At 49.7% G+C, this 13,410-nt stretch overlaps 1 pseudogene; it reads left to right on the forward strand.

Annotated features, from left to right (window-relative positions):
- The first annotated feature begins 2 nt into the window (after positions 1-2).
- LOC105821410 lies at positions 3-920 on the forward strand (annotated as a pseudogene).
- Positions 921-13,410: the final 12,490 nt, after the last annotated feature.

A 13,410-nucleotide genomic window follows, 5' to 3' on the forward strand; every position in this document is an offset into this window, starting at 1 on the left:
AATGTGGAAAAGCATTTCGCCTGAAGCCATTTCTCACTGTACATCAGAGAACTCACACAGGGGAAAAACCCTATGAATGTAATGAATGTGGAAAAACTTTTCACCAAAAGTCAAATCTCAGGATGCATCAGGGTACTCACACTGGGGAAAGGCCCTATGGATGTAATGAATGTGGAAAAACTTTTCGCAAAAAATCAGTCCTCACTGTGCATCAGAGAACTCACACTGGGGAAAAACCCTATGAATGTAGGGAATGTAGGGAAACCTTCAGCCAGAAGTCAGCCCTCACTGTACATCAGAGAACCCACACAGGTGAGAAACCATATGAATGTGAAGAATGTAGGAAAACTTTCTCCCAGAAGTCATCCCTCACTGTGCATCAGAAAATTCATACGGGGGAAAAGCCCCATGAATGTAATGAATGTAGGAAAACCTTCTGCAAGAAGTCAGAACTCACTACACATCAGAGAACTCACACAGGAGAAAAACCTTATGAATGTAAAAAATGTGGAAAAGCGTTTCGCCAGAATTCAAACCTCAGGACACATCAGAGAACTCACACAGGGGAAAAACCCTATGAATGTAATGAATGTGGAAAAACCTTTCGCAAGAAGTCAAACCTCAGGATGCATCAGGGTACTCACACGGGGAAAACCCTATGGCTGTCACGAATAGAGAAACATTTCACCTGAAGTGAGTCCTCACTGTGCATCACAGAACTCACACAGGGCAAAAACCCTGTGAACAATACTGAATGTGGGAAACCCTTCCACCAGAAGTCAGCCCTCACTGCACATCAGAGAACCCACACAGGTGAGAAACAATATGAATGTGAAGGATGTGGGAAAACCTTCTACCAGAAGTCAGCCCTCACTATACATCAGAAAACTCAACACTGGAGAAAGGCCTTAGCAATGTAACAAACGTGGAAAAACCTTTGCCACAAATCACACCTCAAGAAGCATCAGATAATCCATATAAAGGAGAAATCCTGTGTGGCAGTTTTTGGCTCTGTGTTTCTGCAAAAAAACATTCTTTTCTCTTAGACACACAATTGGCCTGCATCTCTCAGCTGCCCACTGCTATAGATGGCTTCCTGTAACAGATCTGTCCAGGGGAATGTGGGCACAGGGATGAATGTCACTTCCAGGGTTGGCAGCAAGGTCCACATGACTATATCTAATTTCTCAAGGCCCTGAGGCTAAAGTGCACATGACCCCCAGGTTGGCCTTGGGAACCACAGCGGGAGAAGGCCACCATGACTGAGACAGAAGGAATTCATTGGAGAGCAGGAATCTTCCCACCTCTATTTCAAAACCCTCCATTTGTACTTCCCGTGAGTGAGAAATAAATACCTGCATTGTTGAGCCATTGTTTGTGTGATCTGTTTGCATACAACATAAATAGCCCACTGTAGCTAATTTACTTTGTGAACTTCCTGAGAGAAGGTACCAGATTTTGTACATTAGAAAATTCACAGGGGGAGAGAAGCCTGTGTTTTCCCCTTTGATCCCCAAATCAGTTTATGGAAGCATCAGTGAAATACAGGTAGCTACATTGCAGCATATTTGGAAAACCTTATCAGACAGGGTATCTCACTAAATGCTGAGAGTAAAGTAAATCTTTATAAATATCTTTAGTGTGTCCAAGCTTTCAACAAACCTTCCAACTTTACATATCAGAGAATTTCAAATCAAGGAAAACTATCAACTGGTATAATATGGACATAAATTTTTGAACAGAAATGTTAAACCATCAGAAATTTTTTTAAATATATTTGCCTATATACCAATAGTTAAATATGAGAGGTGATATTCCCTGCCAGGAGACATTTGGCTATATGTGGACACATATTTGGTTAGCATAACTGGACATTGGGAGGTGCGGTGGCATCTAGTGGGTAGAGGCCAGGGTTGCTGCTAAACAGCCTACAATGCACAGAACAGAACCCTCTAGTATGCAGAGCTTACAATTATCTGTGTGATTCTCCATGGTGGGATCCACCATAGTTGTGGGTAGGGAATATATACAGGTAACATAACAGATATTGTGACTTACGTTAGGATTTTCCACATTAAATGCCACTCTGTCCCCTCTATGTCTTGTTACGCATTAACTCTAGTGTGTTGTACTGCATACTTTGTTCCTCCCCTCCTAGTGTACGTACATGTGTGTGACCATTATTACCAAATTATCTCTTAAGAAGATAATTTTTTTCCAAAGTTTGAAGCTAATACAGTACCAGCCAGTGGCTCTAACAGAAACATTATTTACGTAGAAATGTACATAAGGTACATAATTGTTAACAGTTTAAGTCTGAATTTATTTAAACGGCTGTGTTCATTCTACCCAGTGAAAAGCAGTCTCTGGTAGGAAGATTTCCCCTTTGTTTCTATTCCCCACATGTTACGGAGCCGCAGCGCAGGTCCAAGTGTGTACCACGTGCTGTGTACTGAGTGGTCTCTTTACGTGCACGTCAGTGACCGGCTGCTATGGTGTGTCTTGCCCTGTGGGGACAGCACCCAGATCCCAGCTCCACTGGGTGTCCGTGGACTGTTGACCCTGACCTCTCAGGCCTTCTGTGTCTTCATTCCCACAAAGTCAGTAATGATAAAACCGGCCTCAGAGGGTCCTTGTGAAGAGTGAATCAGATAAGCAAAATGCTTTGAACATGGCCCGACAGCTGGTAAGCAGTATATAATCTGTAGCTGTGATGATGATGGTTATTATTATCATTTACAAAATTACTCCATCATAAATTAGTAGGAGACAAAAACAAGCTGTTTTTTGCCTACACAAAGGCCATGTTTAACGTTTTGGCAGTCTGGATGTGATGACGTTACCCACTTCTACACAGTTACTCAGGGATTCATCTTGGTCAAGTTTTTATGGTTAGCTGAGATTAATCTTACCGTTTGGGCTGAGCGTGTGACCAGAGAGAGGTTAATTTTCTAACGGTTACTCTCTTCAGAAATACACTGATTATAGTATACAATTACTACTCATCAGAAATGGCTTCATGGGCAGCTATTACTGCATCCTGGATAACTGCACACACTGGAAATAGAATTATTCATTATTCCACTGTTGGAAGGAAATATGTTTGTATATTGATAAGCCACATATCAATAGAACATTCTTCCTGCAGCAAAGCATGGGGTCAGTTAGTCCTGTCCTTTAAACCTTCGGTCCCCAACCTCCAGGCTGTGGCCTGGTACCAGTCTGTGGCCTGGTAGGAAACAAGCCTCGCATCACCGCCTGAGCTCCACGCTGCCCCCCACCCCCGCCCCAGTCCATGGAATAATTGTCTTCCATGACACTTAGGAACCGGGCCACAGAGCAGGCGGTGAGTTGCGGAGCTTCATCTGCATTTACAGCCGCTCCCCATCACATGCATCACTGCACAAGCTCCCCCTCGACCTCCACACCCCGTCCGTGGAAAAATTGTCTTCCATGAAAGGCTGGAGACTGCCGCTTTAAACTGATGAAAGCGAATATTGTTGAAATTGAATTGTTTGTTGATAACTCTCCCTGGTGTGGATTGACTAGATTTGATGTGAGTCAAGTATCTACTTTCTTCTAATATCACTTCCCAACATTATCACTTACGACTATTTTACTCCTAACCCAACCTGGCACTTTGCTCAGGCTGCCGTAACAAAATGCTACTGTCTGGATGTCAAAGGTACAAGACCAAAGGACCAACAGGTCTGTTTCTGGTAAGGCCTTTCTTCCTGGGTTGCAGACAGCCACCTTCTCCGTGTCCTCGTGTGTCTTACCCGCTGTGCTCCTGGGCTAGAGAAGGCACTGGTGTCCCCTGCCCTTGTAAGGACAGCAGTCCTGCGGGATTAGGGCCCTGCCCCATGACCTCATTTGACTTTAAGTACGTTCTTGAAGTCCCTGTCTACAAATAGAATCTCATGGGGGTTAGGGTTTCCGTGTGCAAGCTTTGGGGGAAAACAAACCTCTAGTCCATAGTACCACTGATTTGAGATACCATCTTCATCGTTAAAGATGAAGCACTAAATGATCATTTGGCGTGGCTATTGTTTTTCTCTGCCCAACACTCCTTGCCCCCCTTATGCTGCTTATAGGCCAGCTGTGTGGCCACAGGGGAGTCGCGGGACCCAGATGTGTCGGCCACAACACCGCGTGTCCCACCCGCATGGTGAGTGTTTCCCCTCAGTGGAGAGTGAGTCTCCAATGACCTCTGTAATTGCCATAATCACAGACTTGTTAGCGTGTAGGCCTGGAGCTGCGCACACTATCACAAGTCTGGGTTTATAGGGTGGAGAGGCGGTGGGCAGAGCTCCTGGGTGGCCTAAAGATCCAGGCAGCCTGGACGCCCCTGAGGCCCACACCAGGTGCCTGTCCCAGTGATCGATACTGGACCGGTGTTTTTCTTTTCTTTGTCTTACTTGCACCTGTTGAGGTGGGATACTCCAATTGCAATTGAGTCCTGACTTGACGGAATTCATCTGGCATGTGTCTGATCTGTTTGATTTCACTGAACTATTTGCAGATATGTGGGCGTAAACACAGTAATGTCTAAAGTTACAGTAGCTTTACACTCCTTTTAATATAGAGTAAATCTTTTTGTATTTCACCACTCATAGTGCTCTTAGTGTTATTTAAAATCTGCATCAACTTCCCTTCCGCATCTGCAAAGCCCTTTCTGGATTCTGGCAGGATTTGCGTCCGGCTTAGACTTCAGCGCGGTACCCGCTCGGGATAGAGCACTCCCCCAGGCGCACGGCCACGTCCAGACCAGCTGCACGTGCAGTGACGAGGCTTCCAGCTGCAGCTGCTCCTGTCTGACCACCCACCCTGGCGACAGACCTGCAGGTTCCCTGCCACCTCTATGCCACCCTCCCAGGACCGCCCCGCTGGCAACGGTCACGCCCCCTGGCATCTCCCTAACGCTAATCACGTGATGCAGACCTCAACTAGCAGGATAAATGCAGTTTTTAAGGGAAAGTAATAGTTGCACGTACTTTATAGAAAGAAAACTAACCAAAGCCAAAGTAACTGTACTTACTCAAGACAGAGTTGACTTGAAGGCAAACAACGTTTTTAGAGATAGAGCAAAGTCTACGCTGATTAAAGATTCAGTCTGTCACATAACAACTCTAAATGTCTGTGCGCCTCACAGCTCACCCTTCGTGCATGTAAACTGAAAATCAGTCAAAGCAGAAGACACAGTCACCCCTCTCCTTTGGGTGGGTGGCCCTGCCTGGGCTCTTGCTTTGTGCTGCGTCCACCCCAGGCTGACAGATGGGAGTCCCTGGGTGGGCTCGGCCTGTGGCTCTCACAGGGAGAAGCGCTGTCATACAGGCAACCCACGCCTCTGGCCGGGATGCTGGCTGGGCACCAGACGGGCCCAGCCTTGAGAAAGATCTGCCAAGTTCTATTTTGTCATTCCCTTCAAATCCTGCAGCCCTCCCTGCTGGCCGTGCCGCAGGAGATGCAGGGACGGTGGGAAGGCAGGCCACCTTCCTCTCAGACCTCAGGAACTGGGCACCGTGCTGCCTGAAGCCGACCCGATGTCCCCGGGGGCTGGGCGGGTGCTGAGCACACACACCAACGCCTGTTTTCCGGCCCTGGGTGGTGCAGCTGGTGCTAAACGGGGTAGATGGTGCATCTCACAGGCAGCACTCGTGGCCTTAAAGGTTGTGTGAGGCTACGTGCCTTCCCCTGCCCCTCGCGTGCTAGTTTACTGCTCTGTCTTGTTCTGAGCTGCATTCCTTCTTAACGAAGTTAAGTTGGGCAATTCTCTGAATCTAGACTGTCTTTAAAGGCAATCAGCTGCCACGTCCGGAGTCACCTCCCTCATCCCAGCCACCCTCACCTCTCCCCTGGGTGACCGCAAGAGCCTCCTAGCAGGGCCCCTGGGTCCATTCTCCACTGGGCAGGTGGGGGATCCTTTTAAACCCTACGTTTAGTCACATCTCACCGCTGTTTAAATCTCTCATCCTCCGGGCTCCCTGCCCTTGTCAGCTCCAGAACTCTTGGCGCTGTGGCAATCAGAATAAAACTAGAGATGACTCTCTGAATTTATTGTTTTATGCGGGTACAAGAGCTGCCATTCAGGGCACAACACAGGCCAGGCCGTCTTTGTTACATCTGAAGAGTTAAGAGAGGATTTGGGGTTTTATTAAAAAGAAATGTGTGTGGTCTTGCAAGAAAGTTTACTGGTAAAGTCTTGGGAGGTGACGAGCTCTGATCGGTGAGTGACGGGGTGGGTAAAACCAGCCTTAGAGTTGTCGCAGGGTGTTTCAGCCTTGTTTAAATAAAACGTCTCAGATTACGACAGGACGTTTCAGCAGCTGCACGTGCAGAGAATTCCATTTTTGGAGCAATGTTATATGCCCCAAACGCTTTTTCCCCTGGCTTCTCGGCTGTTTAGTTGGGTATGACAAGAATGACTCAATGCGCATGCCCAACTTCCCCAGTGCCCCAAGGCCTTCCTACCTGCTGTCCCACTGCCCCCCTTGTAGGAATGCCCCATCTCCTCTGGGAATATCTGCTTATCTTTCAAAATCAGCTCCAACCTGACCTCTCCCAGGTCCCCCCAACACCCCCAGGGGTGCTGTCTACCCTTCGCCAACTCTTACTGCATTTGCCGTTAACTGACTGACTATGTGCCCGTTGAATAGCCCACCCCATCCCTTCTCGGCTTTTCGGCTAAGAGCACGTGTGAACAGCCCCCTCCACCTTCCAGGAGCGTCAGCCCCGTCCTCCGCTGGCCTAGCACACTCGGTAAGTGTTTGTCCAGCCGATTGGTATGAACAGGATGCCTACAAGGGTCCAGTGTGAAATAGCAAAATCGGCACCTGGTTGCGTAAATGACTTAACTAAAATCATCTGAAATCCAGGACCTTTTAACAAGTGCATTAATGATTGGTACAATATGTGACAATATGGAGTCGTAGGAAACAAAAATAGGATTGTCTACTTAATGACCCATATCTTATTCACTTAAGGGTACTTCATAAATAATGGCTGATTTTCGCTGAGTTTTTCCCACGTCCCAAGCACTCCATATCCTGCACTCTTCACATTAACTCATTTAATCCTCACAACTACCTATTTTACAGGTGAGGAAAGTGGGGCCTGGAGCCCGTGGTAATTTACCCGAGGCCACGCGGGCAGTAAGGACAGAGCTCAGGCGTGAGTGTGAGTGATCTTGCTCCACGGCCAGAGCTCTTGGCTGACATCCAGCACCCCCTCTCTGAGAGGCCCTTCGACATCCACCTTGATCCTGCCGAGGGCGGTGCGGTTGTCCCGTGGCAGGGGGGTGAGCACCGATTTGCACAACCAGTCTCCTATCCGTGCTCATCCAGATTATCGCGAATGCATCACTTTGTGCATACACCTACGAGCATTTTCCAAATATTGCGTTAGGATGAATTCCTTGGAGTGAGATTGTTGCATTAAAAATTACCCTTAAGTGCAAGAGGAAATTAGAGCTTCCCAGAGCTGCGTGGAGGAAGAGGATCAGTGTTCCCAGCTTGTTCAGGGAAGTAGAGCTGACAGTGGCATCAGCTACACTCCAGCCTAGCGGTTTGGCAAGACCGTGGAGCTCGGAGCACTCCCCACCACGGGCGCCACACCTGTGGGGAAGGCATAAGGGCACCGGCGAGGGAGATGACATTGCATCCCGGGTCGCAAGGACATTGGAGGGAGGGTGTGCGACAGCTTGCCCGACCTGGGTCAGGGTTTGCCCTTCAAGAGGAGGAGAAGAAAGTGGCAAAGAAGAAAAAACTTTAGGAGGAAGCAGCTCCGGTGTGGATCATGAGGGTAGGACCGATGCAAAAGCACGTCCCCGGGGAGAAAGGCGGGTTCCCGCCCCTCTTCAGCAGGAACAAACCTTTCATTTCGCATCCTGGCTTCTTGTAACTTCAGGTAAATGTTAGTCTAATATCTACAAAGGGAATTGGAGCTCAATCTTCAAACCCATCTGTGTTCGTACCTCCACATGTCCAGTTCTAACCCAGATGCCCTCCAGCTGGCTCTGTTGCTCTGCCCTAGTATGTGCGAGGCCAGCTGGAGCCTGTCGGTAGAGTTCGATAGGTCAGTACCAGCGTCAGGTATTCACGTATTTGTTACCTGCAGGTGTGGGGAAGTCTTCAAACAGGCGGTTAAATACAGACAGGAGGGTAAAGCCTTGTCATAAAATGGAGGAGAGAGTTTGGGAGGCGGAGTAAGCTGCACCAGAAGCCCAGGTAAAGGTTAGTTCCTGAAAGAAAAACAGGAAATCCCGCCTCCAGAGCAGTTAGAGACGCGGGAAGCTCAGGGATAACCTGCAACAGCCAAGGAAGAGTGTGCTATGATGCTTTGACTATAAAGCACAAAGGAGGCCTGGGGTTGAACGGTGACCCCCAAAATGTGCCCACTCCCTAATCCCCAGAATTTGTGAATGTGGCCTTATTTGGAGAAAAGGTCTTTGCAGATAAAATTAAGAATCTTAATGAGGTCAGATTACTGGAGTGGGCCCTAAATCCAATGACAGATGTCCTACAAGTGACAGAAGAGAAGCAGCCCATGTGAAGACAGAGGCAGGGATTGGGGCAATGCATCTGTAAGCCAAGGAATGCCAAGGAATGCCAAGGAATGCCAAGGAATGAATGCCTGCGGCTACCAGCAACAGGAAGAGGCGAGGAATGATTCTCCTTTTAGAGCCGCTGGAAGGAGCGTGGCCCTGCCGACACCTCGATTTTAGACTCGTGGCCTCCAGAGCTGTGAGAGAATAGATTTCTGTTGTTTAGACCCCCTGTCTATGGTAGTGTGTTACAGCGGCCCTGGGAAGTGAATACAAGAGGTGCGGCCCCTAGATTCAAGGTCCGTGAAAATGCTCCCAAGAAATGTCTCTAAACAGTCCATTAATGCCACCCTCGGGAAATGGGAAACCCGACCCCTGCAGAGTTTGTTATCGACTGAAAGGTGGAGGTCGTGGCTCAGCGATTGACCTCCTTCCTCGGGTTGCAAACGTGGAGCTACTGAGTCAAAAGTCCCAGGTAAAAAAGACGTGTTTGGCAAAATCCTTTCCCTCTCAACTAAAATGAAAGTAGGGAGACCTTGAGGGCTCAGAGGACGGGAAGTTTTGACTTGGGTACACCTCGGGGCCAGGGGACCCGGCAGGAGTCTGTCTTGGAGACACTTTTCACTCACAGGTAGCCCAGAGGTCATCAGAATGAGAAGCCTCCTTCCGGAAGAGAAAGGGCGCACAGGAGTATCTTTCTCCGTGGAAACGGGGACGTGTTTTTGTCTGGGGGGAGGAGGAGGTGGCAACGGCACACAGAATCCGCACCGCACCATTAGAGCACGCCAGGCTGCGGGATGCACGGCATGTCCCAGCCCCGTCCCTGGTCCTGAGCCAGCTCGGCTTGGTCCCTGACGGTGCCGGGGGCAGCTGGGGGTGTCGGACATCACGCTGGAGGAACTATTCCCAGAAGTCCAAACCTTCCCTGTCACCTGCCGGCACGCGCACAAGGGCCGTCCTTCTTCCTTCTGGGGAGTGGGAACAGAACAGCAGTTTGAACGTGGGCTCCCAAAGGCTCCGGTTCACCAACATCTCTTTATAAAAATTAAGGTTTTGCCAGCCTGGGCAACAGCAAGAGTCCATCTCTACAATTTTTTTTGTTTAAATTAGCCAGGTGTGGCGGCACATGCCTGCAGTCCCAGCTGCTCGGGAGGCTGAGACGGGAGGATCACTTGAGCCCGGGAGTTTGGGGCTACAGTGAGCTGTGATTGCACCACTGCACTCCAGCCTGGGTGACAGAGCGAGACCCTCTTTTAAAAAAAAATTTTTTTAAATTAAGGTTTTGTTGAATTTGAGGGATATAAAAAGTATACTGTTTCCATGAAAACATGCATCTTTCCAAACCTCAAAGAAATATTCTTGAGCCCAAGCTACTCTCAAGCTTACTTTGAGTATTCAAAAAATAATTAACATCAGTGTGATTCTTGGTGGATGGTACAAGATCACACTTTCTGCGGTCCACAGGGGAACATTTCCGGGTTTTTTGATGAAAGGAGCACTGACATCATTAAAACCTGCCGCCTTCTCTGAGAATGCCGACGTGTTCCTGCCTGGCATGTGCGTGGCTTCCTTTCATCTGGCAAAGTCGGCTCCCATCAAAAGGGCCCTGCTCCCCCGGGCCCGGGCATTACGCTGTGCTGGCGCACTCACCCGCCACACGGCACATCCTCAGAAATGTATTGATTCTTTAATTGTCCTTAAGATTCTTCAGAAAGAAAAAACAGGAAACAAAAATCTATTGATCCCAGTACATTCACATGAGAAATTTCAGCACACCCCTGCAGACCTCATGGGTAGAGCCTTTTTCTTAGAACGCAGATTTCAGGGGTGCAATACTTTCTCCAGAGGTTAAGCACAATGGTGAGTTGTTTTGGTTTTTGTCCACTACAGGATGGAGAAGGCTTTTTTGGACAAATACAAAAGACAAGCTCTTAAGGAGAAAAATCACGTTTCTATAGAAAACTCAATATGAAAAAAAAGAAAACTCAATATGGTTTTCAAAAGCCTACTTTGACAGCAAAAGGTCACACGAGAGATGTCATTCTAGACAATGTGACTGGTACGTCCCAGTTTCAACAGATGGGTCAAATTTACACATCCAAATACACATTGTTTCTTAAAAACAGTATTTTTTTTATTTTGTTACTGGAAAACCTTTGCTGCTTTCAAGCAGGTATAAAAAAATTATTTTGAAATGGTAGAAAATCTTCAAATTTCGAAAGTAAATGGGAAGTTCAGGAACAGTCAAAAGTCATTCACGGCTGGGCTCAGTGGCTCACGCCTGTAAACCTAGCGCTCTGGGAGGCCGAGGCGGGCGGATTGTTTGAGTTCAGGAGTTCGAAACCAGCCTGAGCAAGAATGAGACCTCGTCTCTACTGAAAATAGAAAGAAATTAATTGGACAACTAAAAATAGATAGAAAAAATTAGCCGGGCATGGTGGCGCATGCCTGTAGTCCCAGCTACTCGGGAGGCTGAGGCAGGAGGATCGTGGGAGCCCAGGAGTTTGAGGTTGCTGTGAGCTAGGCTGACGCCACGGCACTCACTCTAGCCCGGGCAACGCAGTGAGACTCTGTCTCAAAAAAAAAAAAAAAAGTCGTTCACGGCCGACAGAGTCAGGTGAGTGGGGTGGGCGAACACACGGCAGGACGCTGCCAGCGGCCACAGGTGCCTGCTCCAAGCCTGCGCCGAAGGAGCAGAGGGATCTTGACACAGCCTCTCCACGAGGATGAGCGGATCAGCCTGTGTCCCCTCGTGCCGACTCCTGGGAGACCACACAGCGCTGCTGTCTCCTCCAAGGTGGGGACCATGAGAGACTGTGCTCAGGCTCCACGCAGGACTCCGGGGTAATCCTCGGGGGTGGCGATTCCTGGCACTAAGGCAGCTCTCCTCACCGGGGCTCCACCGAAGATGAGGAAGGGGTGTGTAATGCAATATTTGGGAGGGATTTGTTTTGCTTCGAGCATAACGGATTAATTTTTCCCCAACAAACAATTCATTGTGGACAGGCACCGGCTCCTCCTACGAGACAGAAACTCGCCACGTCTTAGTTTGGGTCTTCCCAGAATCAGACGTTAAGACAAAGATTTGAGTGCGAGGAGTTTATTAATATCTGGGACATGATCCCAGGAAGCACCGGCCAGGGAGCGGAGAGTCTGGAGCAGGGAACAGAGGAAGAAAAACCGAGACGTGTTGCCAAGCAGGTAGCACTGTGGACAGTGGGTGCTTAATCCCGTCACAGCTCTGGGGGCGCAGACCTCACAGTTACGCCCCGGGGCAAGGGAACGGGGGTTCAGCTTCCAGTCAGGTCATTCGGTCGTGGGCGGAGGGCTTCTCTAGGGTGGAGAATGGGACCCAGACCAAGCGGGCTCCGGTGCAGAGAAGCCTGAGGGGAGGGCGCAGGTCCCAGCCGTCGGGCGTGGGCTGGAGGACGTGGCCAAGCACTGCTGAAGGCACGTGGCTGAGCTCCGGCAGGCTCTGCCACATCCCACAGTGGCTAATGGGGCCACGGCCCTTTCCTTCTAGAACCCAAATCAGCCCTGAGAGCTCCAGTGGGCCCTGAGAGACTCCGTGAAGCTTTGCCACAGCACCCAGATGGGGTTGCCATGCTGGGTCCAGGGGAGGCCCCTTCCCGCCTGTCCCCAGCACTCTCTCGGGACTGGCGTCGGGCTGCCATCCTGCGTGGGCTCTAAGTCATCGTCATTTACAAACAAAATAGTACAGGAAATCTGCAAAAGTATCCATGTGGATAAACAAATCTGTGACTCATTTCTGTGAGTGGGTTTATACCAGTCACCCTGGCGTGACAGTCTGTGGGAGGGAGGAAGCCTTCTGTCGTGGGCTGAATCGTGTCCCCCAGAAATTGGCGTGTGGAAGTCCCAACCTCCCGTGCCGCAGGACGTGACTGCGCTGGAGACGCACAAAGGAAGAGGAGGAGCCGTCAGAACCTTTGCTTCTCATTCTGAGCATTTAATGGCTCTTTCGTCCCGGGGCCCAGCAAGGAGGGTGCCGAGGCAGCCAGGCCCTCCCCGGGCCGCGCTCAGCAAAGTCCTGGGCCCGGGAGAGCCAGTGGGTGCATCTCTGTGCAGCGACGGTCACCGTCATGGCTAGCAACCAGCCCTGAGGAGAGTGCCTACGCCACGGAAGCTGACGAGCGCTGCAGACCCAGCTTTTCCCCAGAGAGCCAACTGTGGGACACCGACCGGCACTCCCGTGCTGCAGAAGCCGGCACCTGGCGACTGAGCGAGGTGGGGTGTGGAAGCCCCCCGGGTCAGCCCAAGGCGGACACCTCTGGCAGGGCTGGTGCCTTGGAGAGCCTCGCCGGGCCAGCGCCACCGCCCGTCCACCGCTCTCTCTGCCGACTCCGCCTCCTTCCCCGTCTTGCACCTTGAACTGTGTCTCGGCACCTGCTCCAGGAGAAACTGGCGCACCTGAACAGACCCTCGCCCAGACCACACCGGGACTGGCGAAGAGAGCACGGAGCGCTAATTCTCACCGGTTAGGGATTACAACTTCAGCTTTTCTTTCAGTTAACCAGCAAACACGTACCAAGCAATTTCTGTGGGACAGATTCTGTGCTATGCAAGATAAACGAGACATCGTCCTCCCCACGAGTGCCGGGCGGGGGTGTGGGGACACTCAGACAGCAAGCTGGACGCCGTCCTGCGGGCAGGGAGGGGTGCTCTATCAGGTTAAATCTGCTGGGACTAACATAACAATACCTGCATAATTACACACATGAACACAAAAACTATATAACAGCATAAAATACATTTAAAACATTGTCATTAGAAAATGAGATTTAACGTATTCAACATTTAAAAATAGATACATTCTGCTTTAAAGTGGATTTAAAGTTAAAAATGAAAAT

The sequence above is a fragment of the Propithecus coquereli genome, unplaced genomic scaffold, assembly GCF_000956105.1.
Source record: "Propithecus coquereli isolate 6110/MARCELLA unplaced genomic scaffold, Pcoq_1.0 Scaffold572, whole genome shotgun sequence".
NCBI lineage: Eukaryota > Metazoa > Chordata > Mammalia > Primates > Indriidae > Propithecus > Propithecus coquereli.